The following is a 9,167-nucleotide window of genomic DNA, read 5'->3' as shown; positions in this document are numbered from 1 at the left end:
ATTCTGACCAGAGGGTTCCCCAGGGTCGTGCCGGAGATGCAGTGAATTATCAGTGGCCAGGGTTTTTGGTATTGGAAAGGGGGGGGGGGGCGGCAGGGAAAACACTATAATTGGCCTCAGTGCCCCTGGGCAAAAAGTCAGGATTCCTGGCCCCGATCAAGAGTCAGTGCCCTGGACTGGAAGCTTTGCTCATGTACCACATCAGGCAAGGGCAACAATTACCAGGACTTGAGCTGGAAGGAATGGCCATTTGGGAGAGGAACCATAGAGCGCCCGGGAGCAAAGGGGTGGTGCCTTCAGGAGAGGGAGGCAGGGAACTGGGGGAGAAATGTGCAGACTGAAGAATGTGGAGGAAGGATTATGATTAGAAGTTTGCAACTGGCACACACACATGGAGAGGTACCGGGTCAGTTTGTGGGTCAGGTCGAGGCCCGTCTGATGTGCCTCAATAATTCCGAGACTCGAAGTTAGCAGAACAAAAACAAGGCTTTTATTAACTTAGAAAGTAACACGTAAGAGAGAGAGATGTCTTCCTTCTGGAGACTGAGGCCAGACTGAAGCTAGCTTACAAACGGGGCCAGGTATGGGCGGAGCCCTACACACAGCACATTCCAGTATACAATACAGCACATTCCAGTACACAATACAATGAGGTCTGGGGGAAGGGAAATGACACTGAAACCGATCTCAGTCACAGGCAGTGGTGAATGGAATATTTCATCACATCGTCTCAAGCTTGGAGCCGAGAGTCTGGGCTGGCTGTGCAGGGCGAGGGAATGCTGCATTGTGGGAGGTGCCAGCTTTTCCCTGAAACAATTAAACTGAGACCCTGACTAGGTTCCAATGGGCACAAGATCCAGGATACGAATTGATTTCTCCCAGGGTCCTGGGACAACATTCCTCCCTCAAACAATACCACACACACAAACCAACTGGTTGTCCATCTTATGGTTGCACGTGAGAAGTTGCTGGTATAACATGGCTGCCACATTTGCCTACATATCAAGTCACCGTACCTTAAAGTAATCCATTGCGGGAAGTGATTTGAGATGTAATAAACATTGTCAGCTTGGATAAGAAGTAGTCTCATCTGAGTCAGAAGGTCGTGGGTTCAAGTTAACTCCAGAGACTTGTTGAGAACATAATCCAGGCTGACGCTTCACTGCAGTACTGAGGGAGTACTCTACTGTCGGAGGTGCTGTCTTTCGGATGAGACTTTAAACTGAAGCCCCCTCTGCTCTCTCAGGTAGACGTAACAGATCCTGTTGTGGAGTATTTTAAACCAACACTCGACACAAGGTTTTCAGATCGATAGTCAAGTTGTCTTTATTACACCGGTGGGGAGACAGCCTACTCTGTCTTTAGCCAGACTTCTCCAAATTGTTACAGCAAACACTCGAGTAATTTCCTTATTGTATGTCCTCCTAACTCTGATCCTTGTCGAACCAAACCAGTTTACTTCTCTAAAATCTGTGGTATTACCCTTTGTAGTCGTTCCACGCTACCCTGGACTCCTTGTATATCTAGGGCATTAATGAATGATGTCCCCGTGTTTATTCCCGTGAGTATATCAGTTCCTAAGCTCTTAATCCTTTGGTGGAATGCAGCATGTCCCCTGAAACTAGTGGCCCCTGTCGCATTAGCAGCTTGGCTAATTACATTCTTTATCATATATGTGTTGAGATACCGCGGCAAATGTGGGAGTCGAGACCAGAGTTGGTGAAACACAACTGCTTTAATCAACCTCATGGCAAAGAGAAACTGGAAAAGCCCGCGCAACCACTTAAATACTCCCCAGACAGGAAGTGCTCCCGGCAGCCTGTCCCTGCGGGAAACAAGTTGCTGGAGGAAAGGGCCCCCGGCTGGGGGCGTCTGCTGCCGGCAGTGCGCCTGCGTAAACTGTCGGTGCCGCCGTGAGCGGATTATGTCCAGTGGTGGCGTGTCGCCACAGAGCTCCCCCCAGAATCTGCTTAGGAGGAGTGGACGAGTCGTGACAGTGGTCTAATGGTTCTGCCGGAGCGGCTCTGAGTGGTCGCCGGTCTAGTTGGTGGGGCCGGGTGGTTCGCCGCCGACTGTGCTGGCTTGCTGGCGGGACGGCCTCTAGTTGGAGGTCAGGCCACGGGGACCTGTTCCCCTGGTTCTGTGTGTGCTGGTTTGAGCCGGTCGATGGAGACTGTTTCGACCCTGTCGCCGAGTTGCAGCTTGAAGACCTTGTCCCCGGTTTGTAGTACCTCGTACGGTCCGTCGTACGGGGGTCGCAGGGGTCCGCGGTGCGCGTCGTGTCGCACGAAGACGAAACGTGCCTGCTGTAAGTTTGGCGGGATGTGAGGTGCGAGTTCGCCGTGTCGGTTGACCGGAAGTGGGGCGAACTGTTGAGCGGAAGAGAAAGAGTTGAGCCGCTGCTGTTCGGCCGACCAAGGCGTGGTAGCCTCCGGGAGGAATTCGCCAGGTACGCGCAGCGGTTGTCCGTAGACTAACTCCACTGCCGAGGACTGGAGGTCTTCCTTGACCGCGATGCATAGGCCTAGTAGCACCCACGGTAGGCGGTCAGTCCAGGTACTGTCCTGCAGGCCGGCGCGGAGTGAGGCCTTGAGTGACCTGTGGAAGCGTTCACACAGCCCATTGGCCTGCGGGTGGTACGCCGTGGTTCAGTGGAGCGTCACCCCGAGGTTGCGTGCTGTGGCCGTCCAGAGTTCGGAGGTGAACTGGGCGCCTCTGTCGGAGGTTATGTCGGCTGGTACGCCGAACCTTGTGACCCAGGTGTTAACGAACGCCCTGGCGATGTCAGCTGTGGTGGTGGAGGTCAGCGGCACTGCCTCAGGCCAGCATGTGTAGCGGTCGACCATCGTCAGGAGATAAGTTTGGCCTTGCGATGGCGGCAGAGGACCGACGATGTCGACGTGTACGTGGTCAAAGCGGCGGCTGGGTACCTCGAAGTCTCCCAGGGGTGCTTTTGTGTGCAGCTGTACCTTAGCCCGTTGGCAGGCAAGGCAGGAGATGGCCCAAGTCCGAACATCTTTGCTGAGGCCGCGCCAGACGAAGTGCTGGGAGAGGAGTTTGATGGATGCGCAGGAACCCGGATGGGAGAGCCCGTGTAGCGCGTCGAAGATGCGGCGGCGCCAGGTTGCAGGGACGACCGGCCTAGGTTGGCCGAGTGAGACGTCGCAAGTGACTGCCGTGGCTTCGGGCCCATGCGCGACCTTGGCTAGGTGTAGCCCTGGCAGGCTGGTAGCCGCCGAGAGGAGGTCTGGGTCCGTGAGCTGGGCCGCTGCTAGTTTGCGCGTAGTCGACCGCGAGGTGATTTGCGCAGATGGCGGGACGGGAAAGGCAGTCGGCGACAACGTTGTCTCTACCGGAGGTGTGCTGGATGTCCGTAGTAAACTCGGACACGGCCACGAGCTGGCGTTGCTGCCTAGCGGACCAGGGTTCGGTGTGCTTGGCCATCGCGTATGTGAGCGGCTTGTGGTCCACGTACGCGGTGAAGGGGCGGCCCTCCAGGAGGAACCTGAAATGGCGGACCGACAGGTGGAGCGCGAGGAGCTCACGGTCGAAAGTAGAGTATTTGACCTCCGGGGGGCGCAGTTGGCGGCTGTAGAAGGCAAGTGGCTGCCACGCGCCATTGACCCACTGCTCGAACACTGCTCCGACCGCGTGGTCGGAGGCGTCGGTGGTGAGTGCAACCCGGGCATTGGCCCTCGGGTGCGCGAGCAGGATGGCGTTGGCGAGCGCGTTTTTGGTGGCGTCGAAGGCGGCTGACGTGTCAGTGGTCCAGGCTACGGCCATCTTGCCGCATTTACCTCGGAGGGAGTCGTATAGGGGCTTCATGAGGGCTGCAGCTCTGGGGATGAACCTGTTGTAGAAGTTCACCATCCCGAGGAACTCCTGGAGGCCCTTGATGGTTGTGGGGCGGGGGAATTGCTGGACGGCCTGCACCTTGTTGGGCAGGGGGGCGGCCCCAGCAGGGGTGATGTGGTGACCGAGAAAATAGATCTCGGTTAGGCCGAATTGGCACTTCGCCGGGCTGAGGATGAGCCCGTGTTGGGCTAGGCGCCCGAACAGGATGCGAATGTGTTCGAGGTGTTCCTGTTGGGAGGAGCTGGCCACGAGAATGTCGTCTAGATAGACGAATAGGAAGTTCAGGTCCCGGAGGACTGAGTCCATAAGGCTCTGGAAAGCCTGGGCTGCATTCTTGAGGCCGAAGGGCATCCTCAGGAACTCGAACAGGCCGAATGGGGTGATGACGGCCGTTTTGGGGATGTCCGCGGGGTGTACGGGGACTTGGTGGTAACCGCGCACCAGGTCGACCTTGGAAAAGACGGTTCGTCCGGCCAGTCGGGCCGAGAAGTCCTGGATGTGTGGCACCGGGTATCGGTCGAGGGTGGTGGCGTTGTTGAGGCGGCGGTAGCCCCCGCAGGGGCGCCAGCCTCCGCCGGGCTTGGGGGCGATGTGGAGGGGCGAGGTCCAAGGGCTGCTGGAGCGGCAGATGATGCCGAGTTGCTCCATGGTGGTGAACTCGGCCCGCGCGATTTCCAGCTTGGCCGGGTTGAGTCTGCGGGCGTGGGCAGAAACCGGGAGGCCGGTGGTGGGGATATAGTGCTCCACACCGTGTTTGGCGGCTTTGGCCGAAAAGGTCGGGTTAGTGAGGGTGGGAAACTCGGCTAGAAGTGCCGAGTAGTTGTACGTGGCTCTGGCGAGGCAGTAGGTCGTCCGAACGGGCCGGGGTGAATGCGCCAGGGATGGGGGCCATAGTATTGATGTCGATGAGGCGGTGCCTCGGAATGTCGACAAGGAGGCCGTGGGCACGTAGGAAGTTGGCGCCGATGAGTGGGCAGAGGACCCTGGCTGTGAGGAACTCCCAGCGGTAGCGGCGGCCTGCGAGGTCGAGCGTGATCATGCGGGTGCCGTATGTGCAGATGTCAGAGCCATTGGCTGCGGCCAGCGTGATACCCCGTGCGCCGCATTGGATTTCGAGGGCGGAGGCGGGGGTGATGCTGTGCTGGGCCCGTGTCGCACAGAAATCGGCGGTTGGTGCTGTCGTCGGTGACGTACAGTAGAGGCCCCTTTTGCCCCGCGGCCACCGTGGGGGCCGGTGCGGGGGGGGGTTTTGAAAGTGCACGGTGGCGTGCAGCACTGGGCCCTAGCGCCAAAATGGGTGTGGTAGTAGCAGTGACCCGGAGTGGTAGGGCGGTCAGGCCTAGTGGGCCGGGGAGACCGCGTGGTCGTTGCCGTGAGGTCGGGCGCGACGTCGCGGGCGGTCTGCGCAGAGAGCAGCCGGTCGGCCTTTTCGGCTATCTCATTCAGGTCCGTGGAGCCAGACTCCACAATGAGCGGGCAGATGCCAGCGGGGAACTGCCGAATGAAAAGCGTGCGAAAGGCGGCGCCGGGGTTTTTGTCGTCCAAGAGGGACAGCATGTGGGAAAGCAGATCCGACGGTGAAGCGTCACCAAGGCCTGGGAGGTCGAGGAGTTGGCAGTTGCGCTGGTAAGAGGACGCTTGAAATTTTTTAAGGAGCGCGGCCTTCAGATGTTCGTACTTGCCTTCCACTGGTAGATCCTGCAGCGCTGCCCAAACCTTGGGGACTGTGGCGTAGGTGAGAGAGGCGACGAGGTAGTCGTACTTCGTGGCGTCGACTGTAATGTTTTTCAGCTGGAATCTGGACTCGGCTTGAACGAACCAGGCCTCGGCCAGGTTCTCCCAAAAGTCCGGTAGTTTAACCGTGACTGCGTTTGTATCCGCTATGCTAGCTTAGGATTCGTCTTGAGCATCGGGGTCACCAGTGTTGAGATGCCGTGGCAAACGTGGGAGTCGAGACCAGAGTTGGTGAAACACAACTGCTTTAATCAACCTCACGGCAAAGAGAAACTGGAAAAGCCCGCGCAACCACTTACATACTCCCCAGACAGGAAATGCTCCCGGCAGCCTGTCCCTGCGGGAAACAAGTTGCTGGAGGAAAGGGCCCCCGGCTGGGGGCGTCTGCTGCCGGCAGTGCGCCTGCGTAAACTGTCCGTGCCGCCATGAGCGGATTATGTCCAGTGGTGGCGTGTCGCCACATATGCATATAATTCTCTAGTTTTAGTAAACCTTTCACAATATCCTAGCCATTGTAACATAGTTAAGTTCATTAGTAGCGGTACAATTTCATGTCTTACGCTATCATACAATTGTTCTCCCTCAGTAAATAATACTAATCCATTCATAGGTCCAGGTTTCATATCTGGACATTGTAGCATCCTCGGTTCGCTTGTCTCTGCTGTGTGTATTGGGAGCCGTAGATGAGACTCCGAATGTGATTGTTCCATTAAAACATGGTGCTTCATCATGTACTTGTCGTTGTAATGTGGGATGCCCCTTCGCTTATTTCGTGATGCATACAATTCCCAGCAGTCATCCCACCTTCACGGTGAAGTTTCCCTGTAAATTAAGCAGAAGCCTGGTCGTCACCTGAGGTTCGTTTATCTCCGGTGTTTATTCCATTGTTTCTGTGGGATTTAAGATCAGATGGGTTATTGTTGCACCGTTTTAGTTGGATCCAATGTTTCCATCTACCCTTTCCCCTCATATCTATACATGCGCATGTATCACTGGTCATGATAACCTCAAATGGTCCGGTCCATCTAAGTGAGAATCTCAATCTCTCTGGCGCTATTTTAACAAATACCTGTTCGCCCACCTTGGGTAGGGGCTCCGAGGCCCCCTGCTTTTGTGCATTTTTATCTCTGATGTCTTGTTCTTTAACTTCTTGTTTGAGCTCCTTCAATTGATTATCCAATGTTTGTACATATTTCCTAATTTTATCTTTTTTTAAGGGTCCTAGCCCCTCGCTACCAGATGCTACTCCTTCCGGCAGATGCATTGCTCGCCCAGTCATAAGTTCAAATAGTATCAGTCTGGTCACCCTGTTTGGGGTGGCTCTCAGCCTCATCAGGATACACGGGAGCACATTCACCCATCCCTGTCCGGTTTCAGCTATGGCCTTGCTTAAGGCTGGTTTCAGGGTTCTGTTCATTCGCTCTACCATGCCTGAGCTTTGCACGCTCGCTCACTATCTTGCGGTGTGCCTTTATTTTAATCACTGCTACCTCTTCTGCTCCTTTCACCACTTCTACTAGGTCTCTCACTACCTCCTCATGCTGTATTTGTTCTCCTCTGGAGGTTACATATCCTCTCCTATTCCACGCGATCATATAATCATGCACTACCCCAAACGCATATCTACTGTCTGTGTATATATTTATTCTTTTTCCTTTTGCCAATTTCAATGCTTCCGTGAGAGGCACTAGTTCTGCTACCTGCGCGGAGGTTCCTCCTTCAAGCCCTCCCTTTGCGACTGTTTCTCCGTTCTTGGATACTACTGCCCAACCAGTGGGTGGCTCCCCATTTATATATCGGTGAGATCCGTCAACATAAAAAGGAGTTTTCGGGATTTTCAAGGGACGATTCTGATATGGTTCCTCTGACCTCTTCTTCGATTACTAACTGACACTCATGTGCCTCACCCTCCGATAGCATTCCCTCTGTGGGGTTGACTCTCCCTCCAATAGCATTCCCTCTGTGGGGTTGACTCTATGTCCCCTTATAATCTGGACTGATCTGTCCTTGGGTATCAATACTGCTTCCCAAGCCATTCTCCTTCTGTCTGATACAGCCTTCATTTTACCCGTGTTTAGCAGGTCCACCACTGTGTGTTGCATGTGTAATATCAGCTGTCCTGACAGTGACGGGCTCGCATATCCGCACCGCCCATCTCGCCATTCCTTTAGCCACGGGGGTTTGTTGGGTGGAGTAATAGGCAATTGGCCTCATATCTCCCCCGTACTCTTGGGTGACTACAGCATTATAGAAGTTCCCGTCTATACTATAATATATATGGAATGGTTTGACTATATTTGGCAATCCTAGTGCGGGTGCAGACGTCAGGGCTGCTTTTAATTTTGCATAAGCCTCGTCCTGCTCTGATTCCCATTCTATCTTATCAGTGGTGGGTCTCCCCCTTTAACTAACCGTTAAATAGTCCCAACACTTTCCTCACTCCCCGGACGGTCACTGGCCTTGGCATGTATTTTATGGCTGCCTGTTGTTCCTGCGGGAGTGCCTTATACCCCCGGCTAATTTCGTGCCCTGGATACTTTACTTTGGACAGTCCAACCTGTGCTTTTTTGGGGGTTCAATTTAAAGCCAGCCTTCTTAAGTGCCTGGAGGGTGGTTAGTAATGCTCCCATGTGTCCTTTGGCATCCTCTAATGCAATCATTATGTCATCGACATATTGGAGTAGGGCGCTCTGGTACTTTGATAGGTCTAACTCGTCTAAGGCTTGACTCAGTACGCGGTGGAATATATTTGGACTATTGTGGAACCCCTGCGGGACCCTGGTCCATGTATACTGTCTATCTCCGACAGTAAAGGCGAATTTCCCTTGTGATTCCTCTGCCAATGGTATGGACCAGAACCCGGTCGCTATATCCAAGACTGTAAATATCTTAAAGTCTGGTTTCAGACCATTAAATATTGTAGAGGGACTTGCCACTATTGGATGTTCTCGCGGAGTTATCTTATTCAATGCGGTCCACACAAATTTACACCAACCAGAATTTCACTGTGGCCACAATAAAAGTCTGGTTTTAATAGGTTAATTAACCTCATAACTCCAATTCAATCTAGATCATTTTTTAAAACTAACCAGTATCACTTGGAAAAGAAAGAAACCATAGCCATATTAACAAAGAAACAATCACCCGTGCCTTGTAAACATTCAAATTCATTTTCTTCCAGGCACATTGGCAACTGTGACTTCAAGGCTGAAGCTTATCTTTTGTAAAACAATTAACAAACTTAAAACAACACACGCTTGTCCATCATTCAAGACAAGTCTTCAAAGGGTTAAACAGCTTTTAGCTCTCTGTACAAGAGTGGGTGGAGCTAAAACAAACACAACAGACACTTTCTTTCAAAGACAAAACTTCCACACTTTTAACACAAGCTGAGATTCCAGCATTCCTTTTAAGATTCCTTTCACTCAGCAAATCCTGGATTTTACTTGTTTTGGACAGAAACTGATAGCATCTGTGTGTCGATAAAACTTTAATTTTTCCTTATTCCCTTTCTTAAATTACTGGTGCTCGGGTACAATTTTGGCACCCGTTTTTGGTCCAAATTCGAGTACATCTAC

Source organism: Somniosus microcephalus, chromosome 19 (assembly GCF_052327205.1).
Source record: "Somniosus microcephalus isolate GS21.2 chromosome 19, FLI_Smic_1.0, whole genome shotgun sequence".
NCBI lineage: Eukaryota > Metazoa > Chordata > Chondrichthyes > Squaliformes > Somniosidae > Somniosus > Somniosus microcephalus.
The sequence above is the reverse complement of the archived record's forward strand: the minus strand, read 5'-3'. Positions refer to the sequence as shown.